We start from the raw sequence: 13,002 nt of genomic DNA on the forward strand, positions 1-13,002 counted from the left end.
GCACAACATTAAGACACTACACCAAACATGAGACTCTCAGCAAATTTTTGAAGAAGGCTTCACTAACAAGACAAGCAAAACAGCACATATATTCCAGTTGTAATACTGCCCAGCAAAACAATGTCTGTGTTCTGTCTTTGTTATATAGTTCAATAGTTTCATGGCCTTCACTAAACATTTTGCAACAGAACACGTGTGCCTAGTTAAATATTTAAAACACTAAGAAGGAAAGCTACCAGGGCTTCTTTCATACTGTATTTTAGGACATCTGCATTTTAAATGATAAAGTATTTTAGCACAAATTAAGTGTTCTCCAAACAATCAACATACAAAAACAGCTGCAGATACACATTCAGAACTTCAAAGCCAAAGACCAAAACCTATTCTTTCATATCTTTTTAATTTTCTCAGGCCATGCTCCAGGGAGACACGGCAGTAACAGTAGTGGTATTTTTTGTGATTAGACAGCTGTAAAGACTGCCTTGAATCAGTTTCGAAGGGACTTCAGTCCATATAACCACAAACACATTCATCCTAATTCAGCACACTTGTTTCCGAATTTTCTTAAAACACTATACCTTCATTAAAGATCCTACAGAAAAGGTAAAGCATCCAATTTTAGAACTAATAAGCTTTGCAAAATGATTGATATATATGGTATAGATACACAACACCCACTCCTAAAATATATTCTTAACAGGTATGCACATTTAAAAGGTACCCTATGTCTTAAACTGAGACATGTAGTGTGGTCCTTGATAACCATTTTCAATAAAATTCACCATGCCTGAATACATTTTCAGGTCCTGGGCAATGTACAAGCCAAAATGATTTAACCCCTGTTGTATTAATTTAGATAGAATAAATGGACCAAAGGTGTTAACTTAATCAATGTCTCTTTCTCTGGCCCAATCTGGTCAGGACATCCCTCTGGATGAGAATAAAAAAGATCCAGGGACTGAGGAGATAGTAGGAGTGCCAGACATGACAGTGAAGCTTGCTCAGTAGCTTTGGTTTGTTCTCCTTGAATGTTCTTCCTTTACCCATCCAGCCCCTCCAAAAAAAAAAAAACAAACCCTCTCTCTTTTAAGGATCCAAAAAGTGACTGATGGGTAGAATAGCCCATCCCCTCATTATTTTGTCATAGAATCATAGAATATCAGGGTTGGAAGGGACCCCAGAAGGTCATCTAGTCCAACCCCCTGCTCAAAGCAGGACCAATTCCCAGTTAAATCATCCCAGCCAGGGCTTTGTCAAGCCTGACCTTAAAAACCTCTAAGGAAGGAGATTCTACCACCTCCCTAGGTAACGCATTCCAGTGTTTCACCACCCTCTTAGTGAAAAAGTTTTTCCTAATATCCAATCTAAACCTCCCCCACTGCAACTTGAGACCATTACTCCTCGTTCTGTCATCTGCTACCATTGAGAACAGTCTAGAGCCATCCTCTTTGGAACCCCCTTTCAGGTAGTTGAAAGCAGCTATCAAATCCCCCCTCATTCTTCTCTTCTGCAGGCTAAACAATCCCAGCTCCCTCAGCCTCTCCTCATAACTCATGTGTTCCAGTCCCCTAATCATTTTTGTTGCCCTTCGCTGGACTCTCTCCAATTTATCCACATCCTTCTTGAAGTGTGGGGCCCAAAACTGGACACAGTACTCCAGATGAGGCCTCACCAATGTCGAATAGAGGGGAACGATCACGTCCCTCGATCTGCTCGCTATGCCCCTACTTATACATCCCAAAATGCCATTGGCCTTCTTGGCAACAAGGGCACACTGCTGACTCATATCCAGCTTCTCGTCCACTGTCACCCCTAGGTCCTTTTCCGCAGAACTGCTGCCTAGCCATTCGGTCCCTAGTCTGTAGCTGTGCATTGGGTTCTTCCGTCCTAAGTGCAGGACCCTGCACTTATCCTTATTGAACCTCATCAGATTCCTTTTGGCCCAATCTTCCAATTGGTCTAGGTCCTTCTGTATCCTATCCCTCCCCTCCAGCGTATCTACCACTCCTCCCAGTTTAGTATCATCCGCAAATTTGCTGAGAGTGCAATCCACACCATCCTCCAGATCATTTATGAAGATATTGAATAAAACCGGCCCCAGGACCGACCCTTGGGGCACTCCACTTGATACCGGCTGCCAACTAGACATGGAGCCATTGATCACTACCCGTTGAGCCCGACAATTTAGCCAGCTTTCTACCCACCTTATAGTGCATTCATCCAGCCCATACTTCCTTAACTTGCTGACAAGAATACTATGGGAGACCGTGTCAAAAGCTTTGCTAAAGTCAAGAAACAATACATCCACTGCTTTCCCTTCATCCACAGAACCAGTAATCTCATCATAAAAGGCGATTAGATTAGTCAGGCATGACCTTCCCTTGGTGAATCCATGCTGGCTGTTCCTGATCACTTTCCTCTCATGCAAGTGCTTCAGGATTGATTCTTTGAGGACCTGCTCCATGATTTTTCCAGGGACTGAGGTGAGGCTGACTGGCCTGTAGTTCCCAGGATCTTCCTTCTTCCCTTTTTTAAAGATTGGCACTACATTAGCCTTTTTCCAGTCATCCGGGACTTCCCCGGTTCGCCACGAGTTTTCAAAGATAATGGCCAGTGGCTCTGCAATCACAGCCGCCAATTCCTTCAGCACTCTCGGATGCAACTCGTCCGGCCCCATGGACTTGTGCACGTCCAGCTTTTCTAAATAGTCCCTAACCGCCTCTATCTCCACAGAGGGCTGGCCATCTCTTCCGCATTTTGTGATGCCCAGCGCAGCAGTCTGGGAGCTGACCTTGTTAGTGAAAACAGAGGCAAAAAAAGCATTGAGTACATTAGCTTTTTCCACATCCTCTGTCACTAGGTTGCCTCCCTCATTCAGTAAGGGGCCCACACATTCCTTGGCTTTCTTCTTGTTGCCAACATACCTGAAGAAACCCTTCTTGTTACTCTTGACATCTCTGGCTAGCTGCAGCTCCAGGTGCACCAATTAGGCCTAATATACGACACACCAATTTTGGTTCATTAATTTTTGGCTCCACATATCGGTTTTTAACAAGCATAACTTCAACAGTCCTTGGATTATATCACTGTGGCATCTTTAGTTTCAACTAATCAAGTTTCTCTGGTTCTCATCCACATCTGTTATTATAGATTGTGACATTTTATGAATTTAGACTCACTTTTTACAAACTGAACTCATGATTAGGGTAAATTTGTAGGCCTTATTATCACTACAGCGCCAACCCTACAAACACTTAGGCACTTTAAACATGAAATCAGTAGGACTGCTCATAGTAGTAAAGTTAAGCATGTGTATATTTGCAGTATCAGGGCCTTGTGCATGTCCTGAATTACTAGTATTTTTCCTACAAGAGTTTTGTTTGGAACATAAAAAGAAATGCTTCCTTTTCTCTCCATCACCAGCCACTGAAAGAATTCTTGCATAGTCAAAGGCTAAAGAAGCCAAATTAAGTGTAACTTCTGATAATTAACTGAATTATTATGTGGGAAAACACTATAAAGTGATGCAGACAGGTGGCTTATGTACCATCACCACTGAGAAATAGTGGATTGAAATTATGCAATAACATTTAAGGAGGGTACACGGAGATACATAGAATATCAAACGCAAAAAATTCCTATTTTACCATCAATCTGTCTTCTTTGTTTGTTAACATTAATCTTTCCAACAACTACAATATGACAAAGGCAGTCACTAGTCAATTTACAGAATTTGTAAAGGAATCCCAAATGAGGGGAAAAAACCAAAATTCATAATTTCTAGATTCAGCAATATTAGCATTTTCTCTCTAGTATAAGGGGAGGCAGGCAAGTGATGGAGAGTTGAGACACACACTTTTCTTCTGCGGACATTCTAGTCCCAAACCAAATTTTTTTAAATTATTATTTGTTGATAGTCTGTGGTCAAATCACATGAACAGATTATATAGAATTTAAGAAGGACTATGCCGGCACGTCACAGAGCCAGTGGACTTTTGATTGATAAAATATAAAACTGCATTTCCATAGCATTTTTCAGAGCATCAAAGTGCTTTACAAACATAAGCAAAGCCTCACATTGGATAGATACCCATTTAAAGATTAACTTGAGGCACAGAGAGGTTATATAACTTATCAAGGTGTCTCAGAAAGTTAATGGCACAACTGGGAATATAACTTTGTAATCTTGGTTGCCAGTAGAGACAAAATGAGCTCCCAACCCATTTAGAAATAGGGGAGGGACTTGGCAAAAAATAAATGTGGTAGTGAAGATGAGATGCCATGAAAATTTCATCCAAAGACTGACCTAGGTAGCATCAAATGTGATGATGTTTCGGAGATAGTAACAGACCAAGTTGGAGGCCTGGGGAAATGTGTCTACACCTGCAGCAGTGAGTTTCAGAACCTGGGTCAACGGACTCAAACTTGTGCTATGGTGTGAAAAAACAGCCACACAGATGTTCTTACTCTGGCTCTGAAACCCACCCCGCTCCCCAGGTTTCAGAACCTGGGTGGGAGCATCTACATGGCTGTTTTCAGCATCGCAGCGTGAGCTCAAGTCTGTAGAACCCGGGACTGCAAGAACTGGTGTCACGGGGGATTATTTTGGCAGTGAACACATGCCCTAAACAGCATAAAGGACGGCATGTGAAGGATTAAGCCAAACACAGAGGCTCCTAACTGTACAGATAAGTACAATTTTTGAATCCTTGGTGAAAAGTGAAGAGAGGAGTTTTTGCTTATAGTATATTATGGTTTCCAGTGTTTAACTGGAAGTAGCTAAAGTCAGTTACACCAACCAATTAAACTGAATAACAACAAACAACAACAAAGTGAGTTATACCAATGAACAGATTAATCATTCCACTGTGTAAAGAAACAGAGGCCATAAGACAACCTGCCAAAGCATTTAGTTTACAGTCTGGATCCTCTCCTTGAGGATAGTTAAGGACTGGTAAAAGGTAAAGTTAAACTCAAAAATCTCACTTCTATAAGACCTGGGAAATAATTAACAAAGCCATTTTAGGCTTGTTTAGTGATGTTTTATTTCTGGTACAGACCAGAAGTCCCACTTTTCATATGGACCACAGAATTCATGAGGTAGCTACTGTTAAATCACGTAGTAAAGACTTACTCCTGGGGGAACTCTGCACCACTGTGCATGCACAGAAATTATGTCCCCTGCAGATTTATTTGCTTCCCTGTAGAAAAATGACTTTCTGATGGGGAAGCAAAGGAAAGGCACAAGAGCAGCCCTGTGACCCTCCCCAGCAGTATGTTTCGGGGGCCCAGGGCAGCCGGCAGAGAGGTAAATCACAGTGGCGCAGGGGACGAGAATGGGGAAGACCCGGCTGGTGGCTCCTACCCTGCACCGGGCTCAGCTGCTAGTCACAGCTGGGCTGAGGAGGATGGGAGCTCCTCTTCCCTTGCACAGTATCCGTGGCCGGGTCAGACCCATCCCCAGATTTCTCCCCTGGCTGAAGAAAGCTATGCAAACTCCCCCCACCACCCACCCGCTTCCTGCACCCATCACTCCTCAGCTGCAAAGAAAGGGATCCCTGTAGAGGGAGTGCTCCCCCATCCGCCCAACGCCCGTGCATCCAGACCCCCTCATACCCAGACCCTTCCACCAAACCTCACCCCCGCCCTGCACTCAGAACACCCCCCTCCATGAGCCCCAATCCCCCTGCACCTGGACCACCCTGATGAACCACCCGCATCCAGATTCCCACCCCACCAAGCCCTGAACACCAGCATCTGGGCCCCCGCACTGAGGCCCCCACACCCATACCCCGCTGCTGAGCCCCAACCACCTTCACCTGGACCTCCCTGCAGAGTCCCATCACTGTTGCATCCAGAACCCCTCAACAAGCCCCTGTGCATCCAGATTCCCCCCCGCATCCAGATCCCCCACTGAGCTGTCCACACCCATATTGCCCCACACAGAACCCTCTCGACCCACACCTCGACCCCCACACACTAAGCCTCTCCACACTTGGATCCTGCCTGCCCACACCTGATGCACCTGGCACAGAGGGGCAGGCCCAGTCCTTACACTGTGTCACGGTTGGGTGCAGCCTCACCACTGAGTCAGTGTCTTGGGGAGGGGGGTGGGGGGGCGCACAGTTATCTCCCACCTCTGTGTAGCCAGTGGCCTATGCTCCCCAGTACCATGCTGGAGCCTCCGCATTTATTTGACAATAAAATTTCCAGAATGCCCACAGGAGTAAAAGACTGTTGCAGAGGGGCTTGGTTGTCAGATCATCAGAAATGCCTCCAGGACCAGAAGAAAACTTCTATAAGCACTCCTTCTGGCTCAGAAATTGGAAAAAACAGATTCTTAATTTTGCAGCAAATGTAATGCTGAAGAATCCAGCTTTCTAGGCATTTTTAATGCAGGTGACCATGAGTCCCTTCGTCCTTATTGTGAAGTAAAAGCAGCATGAAGCTAAGACAGGCAGGTAATGGAGATCAAGAGTTGTGGAAAAATACTTTTTCCTCGCAACTTTTTATTTTGAGTAAATATTTGCCAATCACTAAACATTACTTTATCCCAGAATTCATTCATATAATCTAAGAGGTATTTATTTCCTCAGCCTCAAAGAGTTGAGGCAGTAACTTGCAAAATCTTGCAGAGTAAGATACCAAACATACCCAAATGAGTGAAGAATTGGAGCAAGCACTTCCAGTGTAATTGCAGAAGGTTATGATTTTTGTTTTATACATTTAATAGAAGGGTTAGATTACATGACACCGCCAATGGAAATGTGAGTTCCGAATTTCAATTTAGCCTCAAACAAAGAGGGGCATGGTCTAGTGGCCTGAACATGGGACTAATACCAGTTCTAAAACAAGTTTACCTTGGAGAAGTCACAACCTTTCTGCTTCAGCTTCCACCCGCTTCCCCTAACCAGTAAAATGTGGATAAAGTTTACCTACTTCCCATATCTATTGGAACAATTAGCTAATGATTGTAAGGCACTATGTAAATGTTACCATAAACATTATAGTCATTTACACTGAAAAGTGACAACAGGGAAATATGCCTCTCCTGTTCCTGATTAATTCATGTAATGTGCTGACTCATTCCCAGCCCCAGAGAGTTTACAATCTGCCAAAATACAAAATTATATGAACAGTGGAAGAAAGAGATACAACATACAAGCAAGTGATTGCGGTGACATTCTGTGAGTTCCACATTTTTTTTTTTAAGAAGTTTGAATAAAATTTGTATTTACTAATAAAAACAAATATAACAATTTCTCCCTTTCCAGCAGGCCAATAAAATTGACATTTATCGATATCAGAGACACATGGTGGGTGAAGTAATATCTCTTATTGGACCAATTTCTGTTGGTGAGAGAGACAAGCTTTTGAGTTTACACAGAACTCTTCTTCAAGGTGATTTAACTGATGTGTCAGTACAATGTATTAGTATAAATTTCAAGCATTACTGAGCCTGTCTGAGGAGGAGACAGTAATAGATATTTTCATACTTATCCTTATTTATTCTATTATTATCAAGAAGAAAAACAAACATACAAGGACTTTAATGACACTATTTCTTAATAGTATATTAAGGATGAACAAGAATTCCAAGTATGTGTAGAGGAATGAAGGCAGCACTGATAAAGTCTTCATACATTTTGAAATTATAATGTTTTAAATTAGGATAGTAAACTATTCCCTTGCTTATGTACCTTCTGACGTCCACTCCACTCAATTTCTCCCCCCTGCCCCCCAAAATTGTTCTGTCCCTTTCACCTGCATATTTTTTCAAACCTTAAGGAGTGGCATGAAAGAAACTCCTTCCTGCTCCTCCTACAAAAGGCAACCTCTAAATACCTCTGTTCCCACATGTATTTAAGCAATGAAAGTTATACACAACGTCACGCGTTTGCAGTATTACAACATTGTGCATTGTATGGATTTGTACCTTTCAGGACCTGATCCTGCATGCTGCAGCATAACCTCAACTCCTGTGGCATTCATTGAGAATAGAAACAGCTCAGAAGCTTAAGGGATCAGATCCTCAACTCTGATGAAGAAATCCATATTTGATACAATTTACCCACTGTACAGCACCATGTACATCTTTCTAAGACATTATATAATTAAAATAGGTTTTCGGTAAGGGTTTTATCAGGATTGAATATGTGTGCCATTTAATCAAAGAATAAGATTCTTTTATTAAGTGAATAGAGATAAGAAGGTATTACTACCATTTTCTATTCTACTTATAATGTACTAATGTGCTTTAGAAATGTATTGAACTATGGAGAGAGAGCCTGCTAAGTTGATATATAGAGAGAAGGACTCAATTACAAATACTGCATAGCAAACCTAAGATAATTTTTATTTGACATTTTACAAGTTCCTTTGAACTGGTGGTGAAAGAATCACAAAACCAGACAAAGAGTGACTTAAAGAAGTTTTAATAAAATATCTTTTAAGTAGTAAACCTCATTCAAAACATGAATGGCTACCCCGACTGCAAAGATAGATTGTAGTTTCAGAGCAATTTCTATCCATCAGAGAGCAAGCTAAACAAAAGAAAATGGAAATAAATTAAGAAATGTGTGCCCAATAGAAAAAAAAAAGCAGGTTTCCTAACTACCAAAAAAAAAAATTACTTGGAAATATTCACACCTAGAAAGGAGAGAGCAGAATTTAGGCCAACAGGCCTTTTACTCATGTAGACTAATATTAGGTGTTTAAAATCCTATGAACACAATCAAATTTCTGCACTTAAATGCTGCTAATTATAGCATATATTTCTACATAAATACTTTGTTTTCTTATATTGTACTATGTAGTCCATAGGCAATAACAGGAAACTTCAAGCATTAAAAGGTTTCCACTGATCCTGCAAGAACAGCCTCCAAAAATTTTTAAGTATATTATCCTAAAGAAACTCCACAGAAACAGACTAACACGACTGTTACTCTGAAACCCCACTTATTAGAAAACATTTAATCAGCTTACAGTCTGTTTTGAGATCCTCTTCTCTTCGATTTGGGAGTCCCTCTCCCCCAGCCCCTTTCCCCCCATCCTTATAGTCTCACCTACAAATGCTCCACATTGCAGCAACAATACTGCTAGCAACACAGTTTGGATGGGAGAGACAAACCTCTCTGGTAAGCAGCTCCTTTAGAATTTTGCCATGCCCTTCAGGCATCTGGAGGATCAGAGTTCAGTAGTGCAAGGTACTCCCTCCCTCCCTCAAAGCATACTGCCTCCACAGTACAGTCTTTACCTGCCATTGTTGGTCTGAGAAATGCCACACCAGAAGTTAAATCAAGGATCCCCGTGTGACATAAGGGCATTACTAGTAGGTTAACAATCTGGCTCGAGGAAGGCAATAGAGATTTCTTGGTGCACTAATTATGATCTATGAATAAAAGGTACTTTTTTGCCACCCCTCATTACTATACAGATGAAACGCACCCAACCAGGTTCTTACTACCATGTATACTAACTCTAGGTGGAGCTGTTCAAAAGATCTGGTATCAAGTCCAGCTCTGATCCTACAATTTAAGGAAGACTGAACATTCCTTTTGGATTATATTACTATCAAGCTATTAAATTGATGTACCTCAACGTCACCATTTGTTCCATACTTCATTTTTGTAAGATGTGTAGAACTGGAAGTTGGATCCTTTGTATGATGGTTGACTTAAAACTGACAATAGTGTAACAAATTGTATCAATCTACTCTGTAAAACATTACGGAGTTCTATTAAATAAAGCCACATGTATCCTTGTAAAATTGTGTACATAAAGAACTAGAAATATTACTTGAACACCCGTATACTTATTTTCTGAGTTATGGGCAAGCTCTTTCAGTATATGATAAATGCTACAGCTATGCATTGCATCCACAATTCCTATGCTTTGTAAGAAAAAAAATGTGAAAAGTTATTACTATGTTCAAAATTCTCTCTTGAAGCCAGCAGATGATAGACCAATGACTGTTTTTTTCCTTGGTAATATACTTCTAATCTCAGAAGCTATTTAAGGGTTACCTCACTATGTAAATACAGACTAGAAGAGCAAACACAAAACTTGGGTAAATTTCACTTTTGCCCTACTTCTACAAAAGCAGGAAACTTCCTGCTCATTCAGAAATATTGGGGGGGGGGGGAGGGGAGAGAACCAGCCTTTAATCTCCATGTTCATGGTTCAAATCCATCCAAGGTCAGTAATAACTATTACCATGGATGGATATTCAGTGCTCTAAATGAAATAAGCTGAGCCCTGATTAGGGGGCAGGGCTTCTCTGACTAGGGGTCCTATAAAGGTAGCCAGCCAGTCATGCAGCGGCACAGGGGAGTTTGTATTGTTTTTGCTGTGGGTGTGGTTTGTGTTTCCCAAATTAACAGGATTTGGGTGGAAAGGCTATGACAGATACAGAGGTAGCAGTTGGAGTGACTCATGTCGTGGAAGACACAATGAAGATGACTCGATGTGGAAGCTGCAGTATGTATATGAGCCTGGAGGTGGTACCTGGTAAGAGTTTTGTCTGCATGAAATGCTGTCTCATAGAGCTGACGGAGGAAGAAATCTGAGGTTTGGAGATGCAGGTGGAAAGTCTGGCTGAGTTTAGGAAGGGGTTTGAGCAGATTATGGAGCAAAGCCATGAGGTATCTGAAGGGAAAAGCTCAGACTTGCAGATGGAAGCAGGACTGAGGAATTCTGAGGGGAGACTGGGTGAGGAAAGTGGTCAGTGGAAGCATGTGACTAAAAGAACCAGGCAGAGGAAAAGATGGGCTAGTGAAGGAGAAACAGACCTCAAGAACAGGTTTGCAGAGTTAGAAAATGAAGAAGGGGCTCAGCAGGCAGTCACTGAAGGTGGAAGGACAAGGAAGAAGAGAAGAGCGGCTAGTCCTACAGGAAAAGGGGAAGAGTCAATGGAGACTACACCAAATATGAGCCCCAGGAGGATACAGGATGGGTTGAAGAGGATTACAAGGGAGAAAAGGAATGGAGAATAGCACCGTCACCAGGAAAAGGCAGGTCTATGTGATCGGGGACTCTTTACTGAGAAGAATAGACAGGCCTGTATCCAGAGCTGATCCAGAGAATAGAAGGGTATGCTGTCTTCCAGGTGCTAAGATACGGGATATAGACCTGAGGTTGAAAACGATCCTAAAGGGAGCGGGAAAGAATCCCCTAATTATCCTTCATGTGGGAACAAATGACACGGCTAAATTCTCGCTGGAAAGTATTACAGGAGACTATGCTAGGCTGGGGAAGACGCTTAAGGAAATCGAGGTTTAGGTAATCTTTAGTGGGATTCTACCTGTTCCAAGAGAAGGGCAACAAAGGTGTGACAAGATTATGATGATCAATAGATGGCTTAGGCAGTGGTGCTATAAGGAGGGCTTTGGGATGTATGGCGACTGGGAGGCATTCATGGACAGAGGACATTTCTCTCAGGATGGACTTCATCTGAGTAGGGAAGGAAATAGACTTCTAGGATGGAGGCTGGCACAACTGATTAAGAGAGCTTTAAACTAGGAATTTGGGGGAGATGGTTGGGAGATGTCCAGGTAATCTCCATACCGGATTTTAGCATTGAGAGGGAAGAAAACGAAGTAAGAAAGGATACAGCCGTGGGTAGGAGAATGTATATAAGGAGGAAGGGCAGTGTGGATACCAGTCTAATAGGTTATACTGGCTGGAGAATGACCGTGCTTAATAGGATACAGAATGTGAGCAAGGGCAAACAGCAAAAATTAAAATGTTTGTACACCAATGCAAGGAGCCTAGGTAACAAAATGGAGGAACTAGAGCTACTGGTGCAGGAAGTGAAACCAGATATTATAGGGATAACAGAAACATGATGGAATAGTCGTCATGACTGGATTATGGGTACTGGAAGGGTATGTGCTGTTTAGGAAAGACCAAAATAAAGGCAAAGGTGGTGGAGTAGCATTGTATATCAACAATGAGGTAGAATGTAAAGAAATAAGAAGCGATGGAATGGATAAGACAGAGCTCGTCTTGGCAAAAATTACATTGGGGAAGAAAACTATTAGAGCCTCCCCTGGGATAGTGCTTCAAGTGTGCTATAGACCGCCGGGATCTAATTTGGATATGGATAGAGCCCTTTTTAAATGTTTTTAATAAAGTAAATACTAGTGGAAACTGTGTGATCATGGGAGACTTTAACTTCCCAGATATAGACTGGAGGACGAGTGCTAGCAATAATAATAGGGCTCTGATTTTCTTAGATGCGATAGCTGATGGATTCCTTCATCAAGTAGTTACTGAACCGACTAGAGGGGATGCCATTTTAGATTTGGTTTTGGTGAGTAGTGAGGACCTCATAGAAGAAATGGTTGTAGGGGATAATCTTGGTTCAAGTGATCATGAGCTAATTCAGTTCAAACTGAACGGAAGGATTAACAAAAATAAATCTGCAACTAGGGTTTTTGATTCCAAAAGGGCTGACTTTCAAAGATTAAGGAAATTAGTTAGGGAAGTGGATTGGACTGAAGAACTTATGGATCTAAAGGTAGAGGAGGCCTGGGATTACTTTAAATCAAAGCTGCAGAAGCTATCAGAAGCCTGCATCCCAAGAAAGGGGAAAAAATTCATAGGCAGGAGTTGTAGACCAAGCATCTCAGAGAGGTGATTAAGAAAAAGCAGAAAGCATACAGGGAGTAGAAGATGGGAGGGATCAACAAGGAAAGCTACCTTATTGATGTCAGAACATGTAGGGATAAAGAGAGAGAGGCTAAAAGTCAAGTAGAGTTGGACCTTGCAAAGGAAATTAAAACCAATAGTAAAAGGTTCTATAGCCATATAAATAAAGAAAGAAAGAAGAAGTGGGACCACGAAACACTAAGAATGGAGTGGAGGTCAAGGATAATCTAGGCATGGCCCAATAACAAACACTTTGCCTCAGTCTTTAATAAGGCTAAAGAGGATCTTAGGGATAATGGTAGCATGACAAATGGGAATGAAGATATGGAGGTAGATATTACCATTTCTGAG

General features: G+C 41.9%; 1 protein-coding gene across 1 annotated transcript in view; it reads right to left on the bottom strand.

Moving 5' to 3' along the window:
• NADK (NAD kinase) overlaps window positions 1–13,002 on the bottom strand; it is a 48,128-nt gene that overhangs the window by 23,237 nt on the left and 11,889 nt on the right. The window lies entirely within an intron of this gene.

The sequence above is a fragment of the Lepidochelys olivacea genome, assembly GCF_965140295.1.
Source record: "Lepidochelys olivacea isolate rLepOli2 genome assembly, chromosome: 18".
NCBI lineage: Eukaryota > Metazoa > Chordata > Testudines > Cheloniidae > Lepidochelys > Lepidochelys olivacea.